We start from the raw sequence: 26,127 nt of genomic DNA on the forward strand, positions 1-26,127 counted from the left end.
ATTGGCAATGGGTTCTTCCTATACAATATTGTTATCCTGTCTTTTCGACATGAGCATCTGCTATGTCATTGAATGTTTTTAAATCACAGTTTTGAATGATGGTGGCTTTCCATTTTATATCCAGGTCTTGATTTAATTTCTCCTACTATTGAAAGTTTATATTGGTTTACATTGGTCCCCCTTTTTTTGAGGGGGGGGGCGTGGACAGGGAATGGGGGTTCTGAGATTGAACCTAGGGTGTCACACATGATGAGCAGGAGCCATACCACTGTGTTACACCTCTAGCCCCTATGCTCATTTCTCATTGTCAAAATTTGTTTTTATAGTAAAGGAGAATTAGAAAATATAGAGTTTTAAAAAAGAAGTGCACATAATGAAGGATTTATTGCAAATTTATTGCCTAAATTTGGAGAAACTTGAGTAAAGTTGAGCAATGATATATGGGCATTATAGAACACAGGTCTCCATCTTGCATCATCATGTTTTTAAAATGTCTTAAGGGATTACTCTGTGGGATGATGTGCTTATGGTGTGATGCTATTAATCATTTGTAAATTTCTGTTTCTCAAGGAAAGGTTAAAATTAGTGTTTGTGGTAGCATTAGATATAAAACCAAGGCTTCAGGTGTGTGTTTTGATTTATGGTTCAGAACAAAATAATGAAGCTCTTCATGCATATTTCTTTTTTTATATATATAGAGAGGATTTTAATATTTATTTTTAAAAATCTTTGTTTGTATGTGGTGCTGAGGATGGAACCCGGGCCGCAAGCATGCCAGGCGGGCGTGCTACCGCTTGAGCCACATCACCAGCCCTCTTCATGTATATTCTAAAAAGCTGCTAAGATCATAGGTCTCAATATATAGAGTCCCTATAGAACTGAACTGATCATAGATAATGGAAATCATTGAAACTAGTGGGAAATAAATATGGTCTGAATATTTAGTATCTGAATTTCTGACCATCCTTACAGTAATTAGTATTTCCCAACTTTGGTGTCTCAAATAGAGAGTTCATAGAACACATAAATGGGTTAATTTATGTGATGGGCAAGTTTATTCTTCTCTGTTTGCTTTCTTTAAATGTGCTCCAGATGCTCAATAGAAGATTTGTTATAGAATGGTAGATATTATTTCATAAAAATTTTTTTTAAAAAAACTCAGGTTCTCTCACTTATTACTGGTATTTTATTCATAAGTTTTTCAGACTGTTTAATTATAATATTAATGATATAATAATTGACTTCCAAATAAAATCACTTAGAAAGAACAAAATATTTAGTATTGCTATGTTGTTGTGTCTTTGGTACATTCCTCACTTGATATTAAGTAATCACTTGATGTTCTGTTTTATATATTATATTTCTTAAACATTAGAAAATAGACTGATAATTTGTTTCTCTATGGTTTCTTTTGTTTATTCTCCCCACAGCGTCTCTATTTTCTCTGCAAATGTAAAGGAAAAGGAGCTAAACGTGTAAATAAGACTATATGGTAATAGTGGTATCCGTAATGCCAATAATTCTGGAATTTTGTTATTTTGGTACCTATCATACCAAATACAAATGATATAAAACCTCTAGATGGTTACATTTTGGAACATTTTGCAGGGGGTGTTGCACAGCTGGTATAGGGGATTGAAACCAGGGGAACTTTACCACTGAGCTACAATCTCAGCCCTTTTTATTTTCTATTTTGAGATGGGTCTCACTAAGATACTGAGGCTGTCCTGAAACTTTTGATCCTTCTGAGTTGCTGGGATTATAAATGTGCATACTTTGCGTAGCTGGAACTCACTTTAAAAAAATGCTTGCCATGATCCTTCGGTTCATAAGCGTGACGATTGGGTGTTCATGCTCCTGTGTGAGATGTGCCTCCCTCTCAACCTTGTTACAACATGGCATATTACCTTTCTGGCGGGAAAAAAAAATGCTTTGCATGCAAGGTAGGATGGTGCACACCTATAATCCCAGCAACTCTGGGCCTCTGGCAGGAGGATCTAAAGTTGCAGGCTACCCTCAGCAACTTAAAACAGTAAGGCCCTAAGCAACCTAGTGAGACCCTGTCTCAAAATAAAATAAAAGGACTGTGGATGTAGCTTAATGATAAAGTATCCTGGGTTTAATCTCCTCTATCTCCACCTCCCGAAAGCTTAAGATGTTTGTGGGTTCTCTTATGAAATGGAAGTGCTAACTTAAAATTCATATTAGCTTCAGTGGTGATACTTTGTTGTGTTATGCTGTATTGGCATTAAATACCATATTTTAGCCAGCTTAGAATTAAACTAAAGGAGAAAGTGAATAAGTAGAGACTTGTATGATGAGCCAGTTATTGCTTTGAGTTACTGATTAATCTTTGCTTTGTGAGTTAGACTTTGTTGGAGATATGCAAACCTTGGAATGCTTGTCACATGTCCTGTTTTCTCAATTCAGGTGGTATATTTTGGTGACAGCATTGCTTAGTTATTTCTAAAACTATAAGATGGTAAAATTGTAAAAAAAAAACTATTGGATTCCCCTTTTTATTACTCCAAACACTTTTTGAAAAATAAGATAGTCTTAATGTAGGAAATTATTTTTGGAACATATTAGGGGTCTTTTTAACAACTTGTCTTCAATTAATTGACAGTTGCAAGCAAGGGAAATTGCAAATGGCTCTTTGGGAGTGTCTGGAACCTGCTGTGGTTTCCTGTGACTTAATGAGATCAATGAAATAAATTGAAGAAACCAAATTTAGTTGTTTAAAAAAATTTAAGCTGTTGTACTTATTACATGTGTGTATATTATTAGTTGTTAGTTTTTTAAAACAGATGCAAACTTGTCTTTGCATTTAGATTTTAAAAAAAGACCTGTATGTTATCTACATAAATAATTGTACCATGTAAAAATACATCAAAACCAGATTTAAAAAAAAGAAGGGAGATTCATTAATGCAATTTATTTTATGTTTAGTGTCTACAGAAGCCCAACCTGACCACAGACACAAAGGACAAGGAGTACAAACCCCATGATATTCCCCAGAGGCAGTCTGTGCAGCCCTCAGAAACCTGTCCCCCAGCCCGAAGAGCGAAACGCATGAGAGCTGAGGTGAGAGCTTCTCCAGGTCCATTAGCAGACATTGTGAAATTGTGGTGCTACGGCTGTCCAACAACTGTACCTATGCTTTTTATAGTTTTGAACCTTATTCATCTCACACAAGGAGGCTTTGTGTATTCCAGCATTTACACTTGTGGGGTGGGGGTGGTGGGAACTGTGCCAGCAAAGGGATAAGAAATTGAAGAGCTTTTTCTGGGCTTATGTTGCCTGGATAGCTGCTGAGTTGTAACTAGTCAATACTTAGGAAGAATGGGTGTTCTTGTGCTTCTATTTGGATTGCCCATTGCCCTTTCTTTCTTTCTTTTTTTTTCAATTTTTAGTTGTATATGGACACAATACATTCATTTATTTATTTTTATGTGGTGCTGAGGATCAAACCCAGTGCCTTACATGTGCTAGGCAAGTGTTCTGTCACTGAGCTACAACCCCAGCCTGCCCATTGTACTTTCAAAGGTGATATACATTGGAGATTAAGGGTGGGAGATGTGAAGATGGGGAGTTGTTAGTTTTTTAAAACAGGTTAGAGAGTGAAAGCCATAATTCCTAGACTTACTGAAAAGTAGCATGGAACCAATGTCAAATACTTATCTGAGAGAGAATTGGGAAGCTTAAAGTAGCATTAAATATATGAGGTGAAATAAAAGGAAAATCAGGAGAATAGTAAAAAGACTGATAAGAAGTTTCCCTGGAAAAGAAAGAATATTTTTTCAGTTATCTTGTTCCATACAGAGGTGTAAACTTTTTGGATTCCTGTATAGTCTGTCTGATAGCATGTATGTTTTAGGATTCAGAATATATAGGGAACATTTAGAAATGAGAAGCTTCATATTGCAGTAACCACATTTCTCAATCTCTTGACTATTTAATAATCAGTGACAAAGATGGAAAAAAAGACTCAGCCATTTTGCTTTCTGAGAAAATGAATAAATAAGAGAAGTGGTTTTTTACTTTGATAAGTTGGAAATATGAAAAACTTTAGTAACCCCATTTTTTGAATGAGGGAAACTATCTAGAATAGGAAAATAGTTATTCAAAAGCCATAAACATATTAAGTTTGTTAATTAAAGAATCAGTATTTTTGAGCATATCCTTGATCTTTAATAAACCTAAGTACTATGTGTAACTATAATGCTCTAATAAAAAATAATTGTGTAGATAAGCTGGGCATGGTGGCACACCCTTGCAATTCTAGCTATTTAGGAGGCCTAAGGCAGGAGAATCACAGGTTTCCCTCCAATCTGGCATAGGTGAGACCCTTTCTCAAAATAAATAAGGGCTAGGGATATAGCTCAGTAGCAGAATGTTTGCTTAGCATGAGCAAGGCCCCTTGGTTCAATTCTCATTACTTCAAAAATAAATAAATAAATAATAGTCGGGTATGGAGACACATGCCTGTAATCCTAGCAGCTAGAGAGGCTGAGGTAGGAGGATCACAAGTTCAAAGCTAGCCTCAGCAACTTAGTGAGACTCTAAGTGGGACACTGTCTGCAAATAAAATATAAATAGAGCTGGGGATGTGGTTTAGTGGTCACATGCCCTTCAGTTCAATCCCTGGACACCCCTCTCCAAAGGGGGAAAAAAAAGATAAAATAAATAATGAAATAACTGAGACACATGTCCTAGGATATGGATGCCTACATCTTACCTCAGTGACACCTTTAGAAGAAAATCTCTTACTTATGGACATCCTTAATATACCTGAATGAACAAGGGCAAAGTGATATATAGTTTCAGAAACACTACTTGGTTAACAGATCACAAAAATAATTTTGTTTTTTTTTCCCCAAAAAATATCAGTACTGGGCTGGGGATATAGTTCTATTGGTAAGAGTGCTTGCTTTGCATGCACAAGGCCTTCAGTTCTAATCCCCAGCACCACAAAAAGAAACAAACAACAACAACAACAACAAAACCCAATAAATATTAGTACTTTGAGAAACAATAGAAACCAAGACTGGCTTATATACCCTCAATGAGAAGGAAGTCCTTAATAGTTTATTGATGTTAAAAGTATAGTTTATAATGATGGTTTGTAAAAAGAATTGAAGAAAATTTTAGAAGCTGAATTTTCTTTGAATACTGGTAGACCTTGAAAAGAAGTCAACAAAAATAAATAAGCTTCCAGGAAGAAAATAAGAGTTGTTTCCAATTTGAGTAGTAATATTTCCCATAATTTGTTCCTGATTTTTCATTGTTATTTTTGGTGGGGAAAGGGCCTATTTTATTTTATTTTTATTTTTTAAAACATAAAATAGTGGAGAATACTCTGTTAACTTCTAAGTTTCTCCTTTATACCTTAAGTAAGAGTTGTGTCAGGACTGGTGTTGTGGCTTAGTGGTAGAGCCCTCACCTAGCATGAGTGAGGCACTGGGTTCAATCCTCAGCACCACATAAAGATAAATAAAATTATTGTGTCCATCTACAACTAAAAAACATTAAAAAAAAGAGTTGTTTCAAAGATGAGGTGGTCTCCAAGGGAAGAGAGAAGTGTGTTTTGAATTCCTGATTAACAGATATAGTTTGTAAGATTATATAAACCTGTACAGTTTATATTCTTTAAAGATTTCTTTCTTTTTAAAGAAAGTATTCATGTATATGATAATTTCTTTTAGGCCATGAATATTAAAGTAGAGCCAGAAGAGACAACAGAAGCCAGAACTCATAATCTGAGACGTCGAATGGGTTGTCCAACTCTAAAATGTGAAAATGGTAAGAAAGTTTATTCATGAATAAGAAAGAAAACATAGCTGAGTACGGTGTATTCCCAGCTACTTAGGATGTTGAGGCAGGAGGATCACAAGTTTGAGACCAACCTATGCAACATAGTGAGACCTGTCTCAAAATAAAATAAAATTTCCTGGGATGTAGCTCAGTGCTTACCTAGATTTGGGAAGCTCTGGGTTCAATCCCCAATATAAAAAAAGAAGGAAGAAGGAGGTGATGGGGTGAAGAAGGAAGCAGAGAACAGCATAATACAGAAAGATCTAACTTTGGATTGCCTCCCACAGACAAAGAAATGAAAAGTAACGTCAAGCAAGAACTCACTGAGAAGAAAGATTATATTGTAGAAAGTGAGAAGGAAAAGCCCAAGAGTCGATCTAAAAAATCCACCAATGCTGTGAGTTGATTTCTTCCTTTCTCTTTTCCCCCAATTTCTTCTTTTCTCCTTTCATTTCTTCCTTTTGAGTCTCTTTACCCTGAAGCTTATACTTTTGTGCCATACTTAGGTTACGTTAACTTACTGCCTGACAATGAAAAAATCTTTTTGAGTCAGTTTATACTATCAGTTTGTAAATGAAGAAATACACGAGAACCTTATAAAGACAGTGTAGTAATATGGGGAGGTGGTAGGGGCAGCTGTTTTTCTAGAGTACATTCTGTTGAGCTCTGAATAGTAAACGAGCTGTATCATATATTGAATCAACGAACCTACCTTCAAATGAGCTGAAGGCTATGTCAAAAATCAGTTTGGTGTTTTCCAACTTTCCATCTAGCAAGGGAAAGGAACAGAAAAAAGAAATGAAATATAAAACAGAGAAAGGAAGGAAAGAAGAAGAAAGGAGCCTAGGGATTAGTGGGTAGGACATGGCAGAGATGGGGAGCTGTTTACTCTGTTAGACACTTTTGTTTAAAGTGAAACTAGAGTGTTAGGCTCTGATTGCCCTCTTTTCCTGCTCCCAAACCGGTAAATATACCTCATCACTGGGTATTTTGGGGGAACTTTTAAACACTGACCCTTACTTAATTAGAATTTGAAATGGTAGTTTAATGTAGTTAATTAACTTTAAAACTTCTCTCCTTTTAAATATGGCAAAATTGAATTTTTCCTTCATAAATTCTACTTTTGGTTAGCGGGTAATTATTACCTAGCACCTTATTCTTCTAGAAGACTTTTTTTTTCTTTTAAGGTTGGGTCATAAGCTTTTTAAAAAATACTTGTTTTAATTGTATATAAACACAGTGCTGAGGATAGAACCCAGTGCCGCACAGGGGCTAGGCAAGCACTCTCACCCCTGAAAGACTTATTTTTAAACTAGCCACAACCTCACCCCTGAAAGACTTATTTTTAAACTACCAAAAGGTAGCAATGTAAATATAGGACAATTGAGAAAAAATATTCAGAAACTTGGGAGATCACATTTTGGAACTGAGGTTGCATGAAGTATTATGAAATACCTTTTATAGAAAATGAAGGGTTTTTTAATTTTAAATATCCCTTATAGAAGTTGTACAACTGGAAGCAGGCTGGAAAGACTACTTACATGTCTTAGATCCATTTAATTCTTACAGTTTCACTAAATCAAGTAATAGCTCATTCTGCTTTGTTCTACCCTCTTTTTCATTGATGCAGGTGGACCTGTATGTCTGCCTCTTGTGTGGCAGTGGCAATGATGAGGACCGGCTTCTCTTATGTGATGGCTGTGATGACAGTTACCATACCTTTTGCTTGATTCCACCACTCCATGATGTTCCCAAGGGAGACTGGAGGTGTCCTAAGTGTTTGGCTCAGGTAAAAATTAAAGACAGTGGTAACATTAGAAAATGTCTTCTGGAGTACTTTTTCTTTGCCTGGTGGTTTAGATTTGGCAATGGATAATAGTGAAGTTCAGGAAGAAAATTGGATTGACCCTGAATAGGATAGAAGTCTTAGAAGTAAATTCCACAGTGTGGCTGAGAAGGTGGGGGGGAAGTAAAAAAAATGTAAGATATAATTACATTGCTTTAAAAAAAATCTCATTGTAAAAAGCACTGCATATTCTTAGCAAGAATTCTTGAAACACTGAACAACTGAAAATAGAGATAGTTCACAGTGCATAGATAACCATCATATCAGTGTATATTCATCCAGACTCTCTTCTATTTTAAACAAATGAAATTACATTACATAAGCAATTTTAGTGATCTATTTTTTAAAGTATTTTTGTGTATTTACTGATACTTGCCCTCACTTTTTATGAGGATTATTTTATACTATTTATAATGAAGCAGTCACTTGAATACTATGTTTGCGTTAGGATTAGATTATATAATAAGGTGGATAATAGGGATGAACTTGGCTGGGGTTGTGGCTCAGTGGTAGCACTGGGTTTGATTCTCAGCACTACATACAAATAAATAAAATAAAGGTCCATCAACAACTAAAAAATATTTTGAAAAAAATAGGGTTGAACTTGCAAGATGGTCTGGAATATTCAAATTCATTAATTTTCTATAATCTAGGGCCACCTGTAACTGCCTGCTAACTTCTAAATGTTTAGTTTTATTTTTTTTAGTACTGGGGATTGAACCTAGGGCTGCTTTACCAATTAACTACATTGCTGATCCTTTCTATTTTTTATTTTGAGACAGGATTTTACTAAGATGCTTAGGGCCTTGCTAAGTTGGTGAGGCTGCCCTTGAACTTGGGATTCTCCTATCTCAGTCTCCCAAGTTGCTGGGGTTATAGGCATGCACCACTGTACCTGGCTCAGTGTTTGTTTTTGATGGCATAGTTAGGATATAATTAACTAATGCTGTTCAGAGAGCCATTCTACTTCCATCAAGTGTTTTATCTCTATTTTGATGATATATTATGTGTTGATTTTTTTTCTTAGTTTTAACTCTCTGAAGGACATTATTCCTCTCACTATTGAAAACATTTTTTTTGGTTCTGAAAGAAGCAAGGTTTTAGGCTGCCTCTTTTCTGTGTGTGTATGCGGGTTTGGGGACAAAGAGTTAATAATTGGTGATTGAACTCAGGTAACTGTACCACTGAGCTATATTCCTAGTCACTGCTTTATATCCCCCATTTAAATTTATTATTTTGAGATAGGATCTCACTTATTTGCCCAGGCTGGCCTGGTAGTTGTTATCCTTCTGTTTCAGCTTCCCCATGCCCAGCCTAGGATGCTTCTTTATAGAGATTTAAATTATTCAAAGACGTGATTATTAAAGTAAATTTATTTGCTTGCTAGAACACCCTTCAAATTTCAGGCAGATTGATTTTTTTTTTTAAACGGAGACATTGCATAGAAGTAAAAAAAAATAAAACTTTTTTTTTTTAAAGAAAATCTGTCCCTTTGATGATTGACCAGATAGACTTGTAGACTTGACATTTTCAGGTGCCACCTAGAACACAAACTTTCTTTTTTATTTGCAGGAATGTAGTAAACCACAAGAAGCATTTGGCTTTGAACAAACAGCCAGAGACTACACCCTTCGTACTTTTGGGGAAATGGCAGATGCATTCAAATCTGATTACTTCAACATGCCAGTCCATGTATGTACACATTTACTGCTTTGATAGAGGATTTTAATAACTTTGGAGACAGAAATGACACTTTTAATTTTTAATGATATTAAAATTCCACAATAAAATGCATTCTGATTCATCTAAGAATTTCACTAGAGATACCTTTTTCACAGAGATAATACAGTAGCAGTAGTAAAAATAGCAATAAAGAAAATCACCTACAGTCCCTTTAGCGCAATGCATGTAATTTAAAGAATACAGCAAAAATTTATTGACAACTTACTATGTGCCAAGCTGTGTGCTTTGCCTTGGGAATGCATTTGTTGTATATTAGATAGTTGCATGTAAGTTAGTATTATGAACTTCATAGGATTCTGGTTTTAATTCTCCCTGGTTCACCTAGCACTATAAGCATGCTTCATTCAGCATTTAATAGTCTATCAAATGAATATGACAAAACTAAATGGTTTCCTTTAGTAATTCTGGTTATTTAAAGCTGGGGTCTTCCTCAGTTCTAAATAAATGCTATAGCAAACACTTCATCCACGTTGATCTCTGTAATTGAATTATGTTCTTTGAATGATTGCTGAGATCTAATGTTCTCTTAAATAAGAATATTTATTCCTTACCCTACCCCCACAGGTCCATCAATTTATGGCACTCCAGCTTTACTTGTGTGTGTGTGTGTGTGTGTGTGTGTGTGTGTGTGTGGTGCTGGGATTTGAACCCAGAACCTTGTATATGCAAGGCAAGCACTCTACCAACTGAGCTATATTCCCAGTCCCAACATCCAGCAGTATATATTAATGAGCCTGTTTTTCTTTATTATCACCAACATTAGCTAAAATGTTTGTTTATTTAATTGGCTTATGTTTATTCTCCATTTGAATTTTTAGGTCTTTTGTTTCCTTGTATATTATAGTATTTGCCAGTTTTTGCTCAGCCAATTCTAGTGACTTGCAACCTATCTATGGTTGGCTTTTTATTTTAATTAAAAGATGAAAGATGTTTAAGTTACTTACTTGACTGTGTACTCAAGTCAAATATCAACAGATCCTTGACAGTCTGGTGCCTTTTTATAGGGCATTCTGCCCAAATTAATTGTTCTTTTTGTTCATACTCTGCACCCTTGTCTCTTTTTTTAATCATCATTGCCTACTTTACTCTTCTTTTCATATCTAGTAAAAAAAAATGGATGGACTCAAAGACAATGTGTTCAAAAGCCTCTTGAAGTATAAAGCATCATTCTAAACACAGATGACCATTATTTTTATACTGTCCTCAACCAAGTTGTGTACTACATTTCTGAAAAGACAAACATTCCCAATTTTTGAATATCAGCATTTTACATTCTTTAGCTACTTTTTATAATCATAGCCAGGTTCATGATAGAGGAACATGAATTCTTAATTTTTTTTTTTAGAATTTAAAAAAATATATATATATTTTTAGTTTTCAGCGGACACAACACCTTTCTTTGTATGTGGTGCTGACGATCAAACCCAGGCCGCACGCATGCCAGGCGAGCACACTATCGCTTGAGCCACATCCCCAGCCCTTGAATTCTTAATTTTTATGTTGCCGTTTCTTTTCTTTTTTTGGTAACCAGGATGGAACACAGCATGTACTACCACTGAGCTTCATCCTTGGCCCCTTTGTATTTTATATTTTAAGACAGGGTCTCACAAAGGTGCTCAGGTTGGCCTGGAACTTACAATCTTTGCTTTAGACTCTGAGTCTCTGGGATTATAAGCATTGCACCATTGTACCCAACTCTTAATGCTCCTTAATTATAAAATTCCTTTTAGAAAATAAAGATGTTTCCTGAATTGCCTGGGATCAATTATGGAATGATATGGAGAGAATCTTCCCTTAGAAGTCTGGTCCATGATTCCTGTCATTAATTTACCTAGTTACATCAGTCATAGGCAGTTTGTAAATGAGTAAGAAAACTCACCTTTTCCTCTTATTATATTTTTAGATGGTTCCCACAGAACTGGTGGAGAAAGCATTCCGGCGATTGGTAAGCACTATCGAAGAGGATGTCACAGTGGAATATGGAGCTGATATTGCTTCAAAGGAATTTGGAAGTGGTTTTCCTGTTCGAGATGGAAAAATCAAACTTTCACCTGAGGACGAGGTAGGCCCAAGTAGTAAGGAACTTTTAGTTTGAGGGAGACTTGTGCATTTAAAGCTATGATTCAGCATATCCTTGATCTAAAGAGCCTGCTACCGAATTAATAGCATCCTTATTATTATTATTTTTTTTAATGGGATCATTTTTTTAAACCTTTATTTCACTTATTTTTATGTGGTGCTGAGGATCAAACCCAGGGTCTTGCACATGTGAGGCAAGGGCTCTACTGCTGAGTCACAACCCCAGCCAGCACCCCCCAACCCCAGCATCCTTATTATAAAAAATGAAAGTCCATGTATGTGGCTTGAAAGTTTAAGTACTTATTGAAATTCTGTTTGGTCCTTGAAGTAATTTATTACTTTCAGCAGATCCTTAATTATCAGATTTTTAGTGATTTCAAGAAAAATTGGAAGATAATAGAACAATTCTAGTCCTAATTGTACCACTACATTTTATATCATGGTGGTAAGGGAAAATAACTTTGCCTTCAGATTGTATAACTTAATTTCTCCTTCTGAAGAAAATCTAAGAGTTTTATTTATTTATTTATCTTAAAATTATGTCTGTGAGTCTATTGTTTTCTACACCATCAGGTTTCTTAAAAAAAATTCTATCCTGTTAGGAAGTAAACAAAAAATAAATAAATATATAAATATATTCTAACACACACAGGAAATGGGTAATCCTATATCTATAGCTTGATGAATTTTCACAAACTAAGCACATCCATGTAACCAGCAGTCGAATAAGAATTAAGAATCCGCGCCCAACTCCCCCTTTGCCCTCTCTCCTTCATTACTTTACCTCTTTCAGGATAACCACTATTCTGACTTCCAATACCGAAGATTACTTTGCCTATTTTTGAACTTTAGTATCTCTGTATCCAGGGTCTTTTTAGATTGCCCAGACTGGCTTTGAAATTGCAGTCTTCCTGCAGCAGCCTCTTGAGTCACTAGGATTACAGCCTTTTCCACCAATCCTGGAACAAGTCCATTTATATAAAGCTTTAAACGAGGCAGAACTAATCTACGGGCATCCTAAAATTGAGCATGTTGACCCCTCTACTTCCCACTCCCTTTTATTTGGAAGGAAATTATTTTCCAGACAGCCTTTGGAAATAGAATTCTAAAGTATTAACATGGTACAGCTAAAACTTTACCCTCATTTTTCTTATTTTTAGGAATATCTTGATAGTGGCTGGAATTTGAACATTATGCCAGTGATGGAGCAGTCTGTCCTTGCCCATATTACTGCTGATATATGTGGCATGAAACTCCCTTGGTTGTATGTGGGAATGTGCTTTTCTTCATTCTGTTGGCATATTGAAGACCATTGGAGCTATTCCATCAACTACCTGCACTGGTGAGAAATCCCACATAGAAATTATAAACAGTATGTAAACTGGGTAGAAAAACTTTCTGTTCCTCTCAAATTTGTCTCAGCTATGTTTGAAGACTGATGAGCTAGTTTTTTTCACTGCTATTATAATAGGTATCCTATTAAGGCAGTAGTAGTTTATAAAGCTTCCTAGAAAGTACATGGATCCTCTAAATTGTACACTGTAGCCTGAGAAGTGTAGCCTGTTTCTGTGGAGTAAGTTTTTACTCATAGAATGGTTAAAAAAGCTTTGGACTGTACTTTCCTATAGAAAATTGTATTCAATGGCAATTTGGGAATAGAGGCAGGCTATAGGTACATAGTATCTTCCAGGTCCTTGGGATGCCAGCTTCCTTTTTGTTGGGTGGAATTCTGTCACCACAACACTTTGAGGGAACCTCATCCTTGTGTCTGTGAATTTTGTGGATGCAGATACTTGGACCTCTATTCTCAAAGCCATTTCTTCACATCTGTTTTTCCCCCTTTATTCATCTTGCTTCTAAATATAAAAATATTTGAAGATTCATAATTCACTTAAATCCTTATATAAGGAATTCAAGAATGTACCACAAGAAAGAAGAGATGGCATATATATGTATGGCATCAGTTCTTCCTCCCTGGGCAGTTACTCCCAGCTGTAAAGTGAAGATGATATTTATCATATCTCACAGGGATGTTACAGATTAATTGGTTGACAATTGAAAATGCTTTGAAGAATAAAAGCTCTTTAGAAGTGCTAATTGCCTTATCATTTTTGATGTAACCTCATCTGTCAGAATGGGCAAGGGAAGAGGAAGATGGAGAGTTGCCATCTCTTGTCAGTTGCTGTAGGAAACCGTGGAACTTCATATGCTGTAGATCCCTTATTATTAAAAATTCTGAATATCTGCATTTTTTAAAAGGTTAGTTAGTTAAAAGTGGGAGCTGGGAGAGGAATGGACCTCAGCTAGAAAGTCTCATGCTTACACTTATACTTGAAAGTAGAAAATGCATTACATATGTTCAGATCACATTTATAATGATACTTCCTCAATTTGAACATTCCTTTGTAACTAAGTCTTACACAGCAAGGTCTGAAAAATACGAACTGATTAACATTTTGTTTTGTGTTGGTATTGCAGATTGATTTATTTTTATAATCTCTTTCCAGGGGTGAGCCAAAAACCTGTATGGAGTCCCAGGGTATGCTGCTGAGCAGCTGGAAAATGTAATGAAGAAACTAGCTCCAGAGCTCTTTGTGTCCCAACCAGATCTCCTCCATCAGCTTGTGACCATCATGAACCCCAATACCCTGATGACTCATGAAGTGCCTGTATGTTCTGGTTAATCCTCCTATCACTCCGACTTACTAATTCACCACTTATTCCCTATTATTTACTTTTTAATGAAGTTGATTTGGTTACCTGTTTTCCATAGGATACTTCATAGCAGAAACAGGTGCTTGATGCAAGTTGGTATTATATATATAGCATTAACCCAGTGGGGGTAGTCGCTCAAATACCACAGAAACTGATTTGTTGCAGCTAATACCTGGATAACTGAATGGTCTTGCTTTGCCAAAAAAAAAAGTGTGATATTTTTCTTTTTTTATTTCTCATTGTTTATTCAATGGCTTTAGTATATTCATAGGTTGTGCAACTCTCACCACTAATATGTTCTACACTGAATTTTTTTATGACTTCAGTCTTACAATCAATAAAACAAAAACTTTTTTTAAAAAATATTTTTTAGTTGTAGTTGGACACAATACCTTTATTTTATTATTTTTATGTGGTGCTGAGGATCAAACCCAAGGCCTTGCACACTCTACTGCTGAGCCACAACCCCAACCCTAAAACAAAAACTTAAATGATCTGTCAGTATACATAGTTTACTATGAAAATGGCTAGATTTTGTTATAAATAGAGTGGTGTTAGAATTCTTTATATTCTGTCCCTATTTGAAAAATAATTATATTGAATCTATATGATCTTCATTTTGAATGGTGAACCAAAGTATCATTCTTAATAGAAATTATTTATATTGTACCCCTATCCCCAAGTTTTATTTTAAGTGAAAATTTACTTCTAGGTCTTGAGCTTGTTCAGGGCTCCCAGTCTTGACTTGGAAGTTGCTGTGGATATTTTCTCTGAGATTGCTGTTACATAAAGTAACATTCATATGCTTGCTTTCTTTTGGATAATACTCTGAAGATATTTTGGGAGTCTATATTGATTTTTTTTTTTGGTGCTTGGGATTGAACCCAGGGCCTTGTGCACTTGTGTATACAAGGCAAGCACTCTACCAACTGAGCCATATCCCCAGCCTGGGAGTCTATATTGAGATGTATGGAATTGAAGAGTCCATCCTAATTAGCTAAATAAAATGTAAATGATAGACTAATAGTGTTAAAATGAATTATTTTTATTTTTTTAATTGTAGATGAACACAATACCTTTTTTTACTTATTTATTTATATGTGGTGCTGAGGATTGAATTCAATACCTTACATGTGCTAGGCAAATGCTCTGTTACTTAGCTACAACCCCAGCCCTAAAGTGAGTTCTTGATCTTGCTGTGACCTAAATTTTATCTGTTTTGGCGTCACAGGTTAGTTAGTCAATGGGAATAGACTGAAAAGACATTTCATTGAGGTATCATAAGTTATGCATGGGCTATAACTGATAAAATAATGACCAATAAGTACTAAAATTCTTCCATACTTTCATTGTTAGTACTTTGCTCATTGATCCCGCCCCCCCCCCAATGTGGATTGGTCTTGCCCCATTTGTCAAAAGTAGCTTGCTCAATGCAAGACTTGGCTCTAGTTCTTTAGTATTTGAGCAAATCATGCAAGACTACATTCTGGACCTATAGAAGTAGATGAATAAGCTGGGTGCAGTGGCTCACACCTATAATCCCAGTGATCCAGGAGGCTAAGGCTGGAGGATCACAAGTTCAAAGCCAGCCTCAGCAATTTAGTGAGGTCCCAAGCAGCTTAGTGAGACACCCTGTCTCAAAAATAAAAGGGTCTTGCCAATTTGCACTCCTGAGTTTAATGCCCTGTACCCCAAACAAACAAAATAGATGAATGAGCTCCTTGTGAGCTCCTTGTGCAATAGGGATTCACAATTTAAGGGGAAAAGGGACAAAGTTTATGTAGAAAATGGAAAGGGTGGTGTGGTTTGTTAGTGTCAAGTACACTATTGAGATTCAGAAAGGGCTTATAAATTAGATGCCATTTGAAGTAGGAGTTTGAACTTCTGCTTATCGGTGTTTGGCAAAGAGTAGGAGAGGAAGAAAGTAGTTCAGATAGAAAGGATTTTGCTCATGTGACACAGTCTGTCTTTATGAGAACCCCAATAGAGTCATTACCATGCATATGTCTGGGCCCCATCACTAGAATTTCTGATTTTTTTGGGGTCTTGAGCACAGTTGGAACAACCATAAATTCGAGATACAGAGGCTTAAAAAGCTGTGTGCTCTTATGTAAGTTCAGTGTAAAAGTTGTGTGCCTTGAATATTACAGGTGCTTTTGGTGTTTGGTTAATCCAAAGAGTGGAATGATAGGAAGTAAATTTGAGATCCAAATCAGGAAGAGCTCTGTATGAGATTCTTTAAAAAAAATATATATTTTTGAATTGTAGTTGGACACATGTCTTTATTTATTTGTTTTTATGTGGTGCTGAGGATCAAGCCCAGGGCCTCCCACGAGCTAGGCAAGTGCTCTACCACGGAGCCACAACCCCAGCCCTATTATGATATTCTTGAAATAGAATCTTCAGCTGGTGGTAGGTTATCCTGTTTGGGGCTAATGAAATTACATTAGGATTTTTTTTAAATGATATCAGGGATGCTTAACCACTGAGCCACATCCCCAACCCTTTTATTTTTAAATTTTTTAATTTTTTAAAAAAATTTGAGACAGGGTCTTGCCAATTTGCTTGCCTTCCAGAGTATGCCCTTGAATTTGTGATCATCCTGCCTCAACCTTCTGAGATAATGGGATTACACCATCATACTCAGTAGGATATTCTTTATGGTAGCAGTATTTAGAAAAATGATCAAAAAATCGATCCTGGATGTGGTCAAAGTTTTGTATTGGAAGCCATATTTTTTGTTCAGAGTAACTAACTATGGTAGCCTGGGGTACTTGCTCCATCTTGTGGCAGAAATTAGGTGACATTCTATCTATAATTTTTCTTTTCTTTTTTTCTTCAGTTTTAACTGGCAGAAAGCTTCATGTTTTGGAGAATCACCTAATAGTTTATGTCCAAATTATCTTTGGTGAGAGTGTAATTGAGAACCTCAAAAATCTCTAATTGTCTGTCTTTTTAGGTTTATCGAACAAATCAGTGTGCTGGAGAGTTTGTGATTACATTTCCAAGAGCTTATCACAGTGGTTTTAACCAAGGGTTTAATTTTGCTGAGGCTGTTAACTTCTGCACTGTTGACTGGGTATGTAATTACAAATTAGTGAGCTTTTTCTAACTGCGGAAATGGAATATAATGCTTTCAAACCTGCCCTGTGTATTGTTACTATAACCCGTTGATGTTCAGCTGGACAGTCTGCAAATTGTTTTCCAGTCCATAAAGAGATAAGGCTCTTTGTACCACATTGTAAATCAAGCATATGTAATATAATCACAATTATTTAATTCCACTAACTTTTTCTTTCTTTTGTAGCAAGACTTTATTTTTTGTTTTTGTTGTGACTTTTTGTTTGTTTGTTTTTTGTTTTTGATTATTGTTCTTTTGAGATGGGGTTTCACTATGTTGCCCAGGCTCACCCCAAGTTCCAGGGCTCAAGTGACCTTCTTTAGCCTCTTCAGTATCCTGACTTAATGATGAAAGGAGGCTATTGATTAATATTCTGCAACTCTGGTCTGGAACTTTGTCCATACTGGTTTAAATTATTCACAGTATTGCAATTTACTGACACATTTGGTTTCCTTTAGTTATAAAGTTGAATATTTTAAAAAAGTATATTTTAGTTATTGATGGACCTTTTTTTTTAAAATATGTGGTGCTGAGATTCCATTGCCTTCATAGGTGCTAGTATGATATTTTATAGTGTGATATTTGGTGATATTTTTAATACCACTTTTCAACTAAGGTACCCAATATGCTAGATCTTTGAGATCTAAAGATATATAAGGTCTGGGTCTAGTCTTGGTATCTTAGTCTGGTTTTAGAGTTGATAAATGTTTTAACCCAGAATGCAACATTTGATTAACTGATAGTACAAGTTAGAAGTTTTGGGAAATAGAAGATGAGTGTATCTCCTCCTTTCTTTCAACACAGCTGCCATTAGGCCGACAGTGTGTGGAGCATTACTGCCTGCTTCACCGTTACTGTGTGTTTTCCCATGATGAGATGATATGTAATATGGCATCTAAGGCTGATGTACTAGATGTTGTAGTGGCTTCAACTGTTCACGAAGACATGGCCATTATGATTGAAGATGAGAAAGCCTTAAGGGAGACTGTTCGTAAATTGGTTTCTCCTCACCTAATTGCATGTCATCCGGGTATAACTTATTAAAGTTCTTACACACTTTAAGAAGTCTTTTTTTAGTGTATTTAATTTCCTTGAAAGCCATTCTAGTAGATGTATAGTAATATATCATTTTTGTTTTTATTTACTGCCTATCTTATTGTGGACTTATTTGCCACCTATTTCTCTATCTTTGTATTCAAATGTTTGTACCCCTCCTTTAAAATATTTTTAATTGTAGATGGACATAATACCTTTCATTTTATTTGTTTTTAAGTGGTGCTGAGGATAAAACCCAGTGCCTCACAGTGAGCCACAACCCCAGCCCATATTAGGCCCTTTTTATTTATTAAATTAGATTATTCTAAGAGTACATTATATATTGTGTATACTAGTCCTTTATCAGATAAGTGTTCTGCTAATATTTTCTCCCAGTCTGATTTATCTTTGGTTCTCCTAGCACTGTCTTTCACAGTGTCTATTCATTTTAATGAAGTCCATTTTATGTCTTCCTTTGTTGTTGCTGTGCTAGGGATTGAATCCGGGGTTTTGTGCATTCGAGGTGTGCACTCAGCCAACTTAGCTATATCCCCAGCCAGATTTCTTCCTTTTGTATATCATGGGGTGGGGGGTGCGGGGTATGGGTCCTACTTTCCTATCTTTGCTGCATCCCCAGCACTACCCTCCCCCCCCCCCAGGGTTTTTTTTTTGTTGAGTTGCTGGGACTGGTCTTGAACTTTAGATTCTCCTGTCAGTCTCCTGAGTGGCTGGATTATAAACGTGTGCCACCACTCCTGGCTAGAATCTTATAGTTTGAAGACTATATTTAGGCCTTTGATCCATTTCAAGTAATTTTTGTTGTGTAATAAGGTATTGGTCAAAGTTATTTTTTTTTTCATGTGGATGTCTAGTTGTTCCAGCATCATATTTTGAAAAAAGTATCTCTGTTCATTGTTACCTTGGCATATTGGTTGAAAATCACTTCATACATATGTACATCTGTCCTATTGCTAATGCCATATGCTCCTCATTATTGTAATTTTCTAAGAAGTTTTAAAATTTTGTATCTTACAAAACCACCCCTGCCTCCCCTACTGGGGGCTGGGGGTTCAACCCAGGGTGAACGCAAACATTTTAACACTGAGCCACATCACCAGCCCCTATGTATTTTGCATTCTGAGCCAAGGTCTCACTTGCAGTCCTCTTTATTCACCCTCCCAAGTTTCTGGGATTACAGGTGTGCACCACTTTGCCTGGTTTACAACTTTGTTCTTTATTTTAAAAATAGTTTTGTCTCTTTTATTTTCTTTGAATTAGCTGATTGATTTCTACCAGAATGACTCATTAGGATTTTGTTTGGGACTTTATTAAACCTATAAATAGTTTGAGGATAATTGATACTTTTAACAATACTGAGTCTTTTAGTTCATGAACATGGTATAATTATGTTTTTCTCTTTTTTGGCGTTATTATAAGTGGCACTTTAAAGTTTTTTATTTTCTAATTGCTAACATGTAAAAATACAACTGATTAATTGTATTCTGGAACCTCACTAAACTCACTTTTAATTTCTAGTAGATTTTTTTTTTTTGCGGGGGTGGGGTGGGGTACCAGGATTGAACTCAGGGGCACTCAGCCACTGAGCCCAGCCCTATTTTATATTAGAGACAGGGTCTCAACTGAGTTGCTTAGCACATTGTGTTGCCTAGGCTGGCTTTGAACTCACGATTCTCCTGTGTCAGCCTTCCAAGCCACTAGGATTACAGGCATGCACCACTGCGCCTGGCCATTTCTAGTAGATTTTTTTAGTACCTTTTTTGTTATCTTTTTATGTGGTGCTGAGGATCAAACTCAGTGCCTCACACGTGCGAAGCAAGCATTCTACCACTGAGCCACAACCCCAGCCCTCTAGTAGATTTAAAAACAAAAAACAAAAAACAACTGTACAAGTATAGGCTGTCAACGATTCTTTACATTTTTTTAAAGAGAGAGAGAGAGAGAGAAAGAGAGAGAGAGAGAGAGAGAGAGAGAGAGAGAGAGAGAGAGAATTTTAATATCTAATTTTTAGTTTTCGGTGGACACAACATCTTTTTTTGTATGTGGTGTTGAGGATCGAACCCGGGCCGCACACATGTCAGGCGAGGGCACTACCGCTTGAGCCACATCCCCAGCCCCTCTAATAGATTTTTAATGGATATCTTTGGGGACAAGTCTTCAAGTAGAATTTAGTTAATTTTTTTAAAAATGTGCTTTTTTTGGGTGTATGCTGAAATGTTGACTCTCTGAGGTCCATTATGAATTAGTTGCAGGATATCTACCTTCCCCTGATACTTTATAGTTGGGGAAGCTATGCCCAGAGGATTTAAGTGACCTACTAAGCTCATACATTAGTAATTGTAGCTAATCTTATTTTAAACAAAAAATTTCAACTGTCTCCATTCATGACATTCTCAATTATAGATGTAAGACCAAAAAATTACATATTTATAAAAAACATTAATTAGCATTTTCCTTACTCTCCTTGTTTTTGTTGGTCAATATATTTGTTAGAAGTGAAATAGCCAAAAGGTTAAAATAAAACAGAAGGCTCAGGACTGGCATTTTCAAGTTGGATTTGGATCTAGAAGCAGATAATTAGAATAGGTGGTAGAGTTTAGGCTTTGAGTGGCAAAAGATACATCCCACTAGGGCCCTCTAAAAATTGGATGGTGTAGAATATAGGTGAAATTCACTGCTTAAGACTATTTTCCCTTGAGAGTCTTACTTTGAAATTAGTCTCTTCTATTACACACATTTTATAACCTCATGAGATAATGATATCACTGCAGATAACTTTTTCTGTAAAAAATTAAGAGACCACTTAGTAAACAGTTACTACTTGGGTATCTTTCCCACTTGCTCTTTTATTTTTATTCTTTTTATAGATTATCCAGGAATATCACTATGAAGCTCTATGTAGCATTTTCTCATAAATAGAAAGCTTATCTATTTCTTTTATCCCCATCTTTGCTGAAGACGTGGACAAGGCCATTTTGGAGTAGGATAAGCAGCTACTCATTGTTAGTACAGTCTGTTTTTATGCTTAGATCAGAAAAGCCAAACATAAGACCTTACGTTATTCAAAAAGGTGGAGGTCCTTGTTACTTTGTATCCCACACATTTTTGCCCTGCTTCTGTATTTTGGTAAGACTTTTTGTTTGTTTGTTTAGTCTTGGGGGCAAGGAGATTATTGTCCTTTAGAAGTCTCTAAAGTCTACTTCATTTTAGGGAGTAATTGATTTGGAGAGAATGGATTTTGAGTTGTTGCCAGATGATGAGCGACAGTGTATAAAATGCAAAACAACATGCTTCATGTCTGCCATCTCCTGCTCTTGTAAACCTGGCCTGCTTGTTTGCTTGCATCATGTAAAGGAATTGTGTTCCTGTCCTCCTTATAAATATAAACTGCGGTAAGTAAGAGGAATGATTTCCCCCCTTTATGAATAGCATGGAATCTTTATTAAAAGCTCAGTGATCTTCTTGTTCTCGGGCTAAAATGGTAAGTATAAAACATTAAGTTTTCTCCAGAGCCATGTGTCTCAAAGCTGTCTGGTATTCTCTTTCCAGTTATCGATACACTCTGGATGATCTCTACCCTATGATGAATGCATTGAAGCTTCGAGCAGAATCTTACAATGAATGGGCCTTGAATGTGAACGAAGCTTTGGAGGCAAAAATCAATAAGAAGAAAAGTATGTGGCACAGAAAGTGGGGCTTGCTGAATAGCAAATTGGGGCTGATTGTGATGCAGACAACTTAAAGTTATCAACAAAACAGATTATTAGAAAGAGCTGAAGTCATCCTTGGTTACCACCTCTGTGCAGCCAGGTTTCTAGAGCATTGGCAACACATTTAAAACCCAAGAGTGAATAAAGCAGATGCCCTTACATCAAAGTGATGACTTAGTATATGAATTGTGCTTGATAGTTTATTTAACAATATTGTTAGGAAACACAATAACCTTTTACACCTCTTTGTTTCAGAGATGAAAGCATTTTACATTTCACATAGAATCTTGGGAAAGCTTTTATTTATTTATTATTTTGTGGTATTGAAGCTAGAGGCACTTTAGCACTGAGCTATATCCCTATCTTTTTATTTTCTTCCTTTGAGATAGGGTCTTGCTAAGTAGTCCACATTGATCTTGAACTTAGAGTCCTCCTGCCTCAGCCTCATATACATACAGGTGTGTACCATCTTGAGTAGATCTTAATATTTTCATATTGAAGACCACATCTAAACAGTTGTTTAAAATCTTTTTCTCCAGCCAGGCGTGGTGGTGCATGCCTGTAATTTCAGTGACTCGGGAGTCTGAGACAGGAGTATCACAAGTTTGAGGCCAGCCTAAGTGAGACTGTGTCTCAAAATCAAAAGGGCTACAGGGCTGGGATTGTAACTTATTGGTAGAACCCTTGTAACTGGGATTGTAACTTATTGGTAGAACCCTTGTCTCACATGTGTGAGGCACTGGGTTCAATCCCCAGTACCTCCTGCACTGCACCCCTGCCAGTCAGTTTCTTGCCCAGCTGCCACCCCCACCCCCCACTCAAATGAATAAGTTTATTTAAGTAATCAATTTCTTTTTACGTTTTGGTATTGGGGATTGATACCAATGGCATCGAAACACTGACCCACATCTTCAACCCCCTTTTTTATGTTTTATTTTCAGATAGTCTCACTAAGTTGCTTAGGGCCTCGCTAAATTGCTGAGGCTGGTCTTGAACTTGCAGCCCTCCTGCCTCAGCTTTTCTCAAGTTGCTGGGATTGCAGGCTTATGCCACTATGCCCACTTCAAATGAACAAATTTATTAATGACCATTGCAATAGTGTTCAAGTTATGTTTATAGATAAGAGTATATAAAAGCAATCTCTCCCTCTCAGTTCTATGACAGTACTAATAAATATAATAATTATAAAAAGGTGACTTTTTTCTTTATTCCTAGGTCTTGTCAGCTTTAAGTCTTTAATTGAAGAATCGGAAATGAAGAAATTCCCAGATAATGATCTTTTGCGTCACCTTCGCTTAGTCACACAAGATGCAGAAAAGTGTGCCTCTGTTGCCCAGCAGTTGCTTAATGGCAAAAGGCAAACTACGTATGTACTTCTGATCATTTTTGTCACCTAAACTTGGAAACCTGTTTTAACTGATTTTTCCTTCTGTCCCAGATTTCTTTGGCATTGGAACCTGTGAGTGATGAATAAGGTTCTCATACAGCTTCCTTGGACATTTTTTTTTGAAGATATCAATCTGGTGGAGGAAAATCCCAAAATCAGTTGACAGTGAATGAACTCCAACAATTTGTGACACAGTTGTATGCTCTTCCATGTGTCCTCAGTCAAACACCACTGCTAACGGTTATTATAGAGGATGTGTGGGAGTACATTATTAATTCTGTGTTCTGTAAATAAACTTTAATCATTAAATTCTCTTTCCTAATTACTTTGTTCATTTATTTCAAATAAATTTTAATATACATTAAAATTGGGTGTGCATAAAGAAATTATAATATGTCTGTAGAAGAGAGAGAAAATTCAAAATTTTTATTTTGAAAGTGACCACCAGCTAGTTCTTACAGTTGGTGTGAGTTTTTTTTTTTTTTTTAAACATAGTCTCTTGTTTTAGCAAGAAACTTGCTACAGTTGGCTTATGTTAGTTGCCTCATTTACTTATATTATTAGTAAAATCAAGGAGGGATGATGTCAGAGGATCACATTGAATGTGAATTAAAGATTCTAAGTCTGAAAGGAGCCAATTCCTGAAATTACTTGTTTATTTATTAGCAATTAAACTCAAGGGTGTTTAACCACCAAATCATATCCTAAGCCCTTATTTTATTTTATCTTTTTCCAGATAGGGTCTTGCTTAGTTGTTTAGGACCTTGCTGAGTTGCTCAAGCTGGCCTTGAACTTGGGATCCTCCTGTCTCAGCCTCCCAATTTGCTGGGTTACAGGTGTACACCACCACGTCTGGCTTTGAAATTACTACTTTGGTGGGACAGCTTGTAATTTGTTGCATTTGCACCAAATGCAATTTGTTTTTGTTTGCTTTTTTCCTTTTAGGATCTCTTGAACCGTGTAGAAGACTTCCAACAACACAGCCAGAAACTACTCTCTGAGGAAATGCCTAGTGCTGCTGAGCTACAGGACTTGCTAGATGTTAGCTTTGAATTTGACGTTGAACTTCCACAGCTTGCTGAGATGCGGATATGCCTGGAGCAGGCCCATTGGCTAGAAGAAGTTCAGCAAGCTTATCTAGATCCCAGCTCCCTTACTTTAGATGATATGAGACGTCTCATAGACCTGGGAGTGGGGCTGGCCCCATATTTGGGAGTGGAGAAAGCTATGGCCCGGCTGCAAGAACTGCTTACAGTGTCAGAGCACTGGGATGACAAAGCCAAGAGTCTTCTCAAGGCCAGGTAAAAATAGTAAACCCATATCCCTATCTTGGAGAAGGTTGGATGATAGTTACATTTTAAAGCACAGAGAGCATATTTGTTGGCATTTTGCAAGTGTTCAGTTGCTAAAATGCATATAGAATACATGTGGAAATAGCTTAGATATTTTGGCCTACTTTGCAACTTAGGTGAAGGATATTATTATTATTATTATTATTATTATTATTTTATTTTACTCATGATGAAATTAATGATTTAAATGAACTACCTCTTCTAGGGATAAGATTTAATGAAATTTTTCTGGATCCCAATGAGACTGTCTTCAAGAGAAGAAAACATTTACAAATAGGTGGAAATGTTTAAACCAATAAGTGGGGTGTCTTAAGAGAAATAGCTGAGAGATAACATGTAGATAATGCAACTTTTCTATAGAAACAGGACTGTACATTTGTGCTGTTGATTTAGTAATTCAGGATACTTTTATCTGTTTTTGAGGTTTAGATTTAGATTATACACAGGCTAACCATCTGAGGGAGAAGAGAGAATGAAGCTTCTTCCTACTCTTGCTTTTTCTGATAGATTTTTGTTGGTCCTCTTGACAACATAAAGCATTGAAATTATCTAGGTTATAGACATTCTTTTGTAATCCTAAAATAGAGGTCTTTGAACAGAGCAATTTTTGGTACTCTGCTTTGAATGTGTTAATATCCTGTAGAATTTCACTTTGTCCTTAGTGAAACTCTCAATTCTGACAGTTTATCTAGTTTAACGTAGAAGAGATGTCTGTCAGTAAGTTGTTTACCTTGTGCAGATAGAAGTTTGAGTTTATACCATCATAAGATCAGGTCCAAGTAGAGCTTAAATGCTTTACTGAATCATTTGCTTTTTAATCCTATTTGTGATTATAGAGCAATTAAAGTTTAATTTTATATCTAATAACCAGTGCCATTTGCATTTGCAGATTTATTTGCCATACTTAATTTCTTATTTTTTAAAATGAGGGTTTATTTTAGCTTTAAGAAAAATGAACCTTCATAGAAAAGGCTGAGAAGTCTTTTTGTTTAATTTATGTAGACCACGGCATTCGTTGAACAGCCTTGCTACAACTGTAAAGGAGAGCCAGGAGATCCCTGCATATCTGCCCAATGGTGCAGCCCTGAAAGACTCAGTGCAAAAAACCAGAGACTGGCTTCAGGATGTCGAGGCTCTGCAGGTTGGTTTAAAAACAAAAGAAAATGTCCCAGATTTGTAAGTGCATCTATGAAGAGCAATAATTGACAAGCAAGTTTTTTGGGGGGAGAGGGTGTGTGTGTGTGTGTGTGTGTGTGTGTGTGTGTGTGTGCGCGCGCGCACGCACACACACACATGTTGGTTTTTGG

At 36.2% G+C, this 26,127-nt stretch overlaps 1 non-coding gene and 1 pseudogene across 1 annotated transcript; both read left to right on the plus strand.

Moving 5' to 3' along the window:
- The window catches only part of LOC143388133 (lysine-specific demethylase 5B-like), a 58,822-nt pseudogene that overhangs the window by 18,933 nt on the left and 13,762 nt on the right, over nucleotides 1-26,127 (plus strand).
- On the plus strand, nucleotides 1,817-1,917 carry LOC143388247 (small nucleolar RNA U13). The gene has a single exon (XR_013089956.2). It is a non-coding gene; the product is annotated as a small nucleolar RNA U13 (small nucleolar RNA).

This window comes from Callospermophilus lateralis, unplaced genomic scaffold (assembly GCF_048772815.1).
Source record: "Callospermophilus lateralis isolate mCalLat2 unplaced genomic scaffold, mCalLat2.hap1 Scaffold_122, whole genome shotgun sequence".
NCBI classification, from domain to species: domain Eukaryota; kingdom Metazoa; phylum Chordata; class Mammalia; order Rodentia; family Sciuridae; genus Callospermophilus; species Callospermophilus lateralis.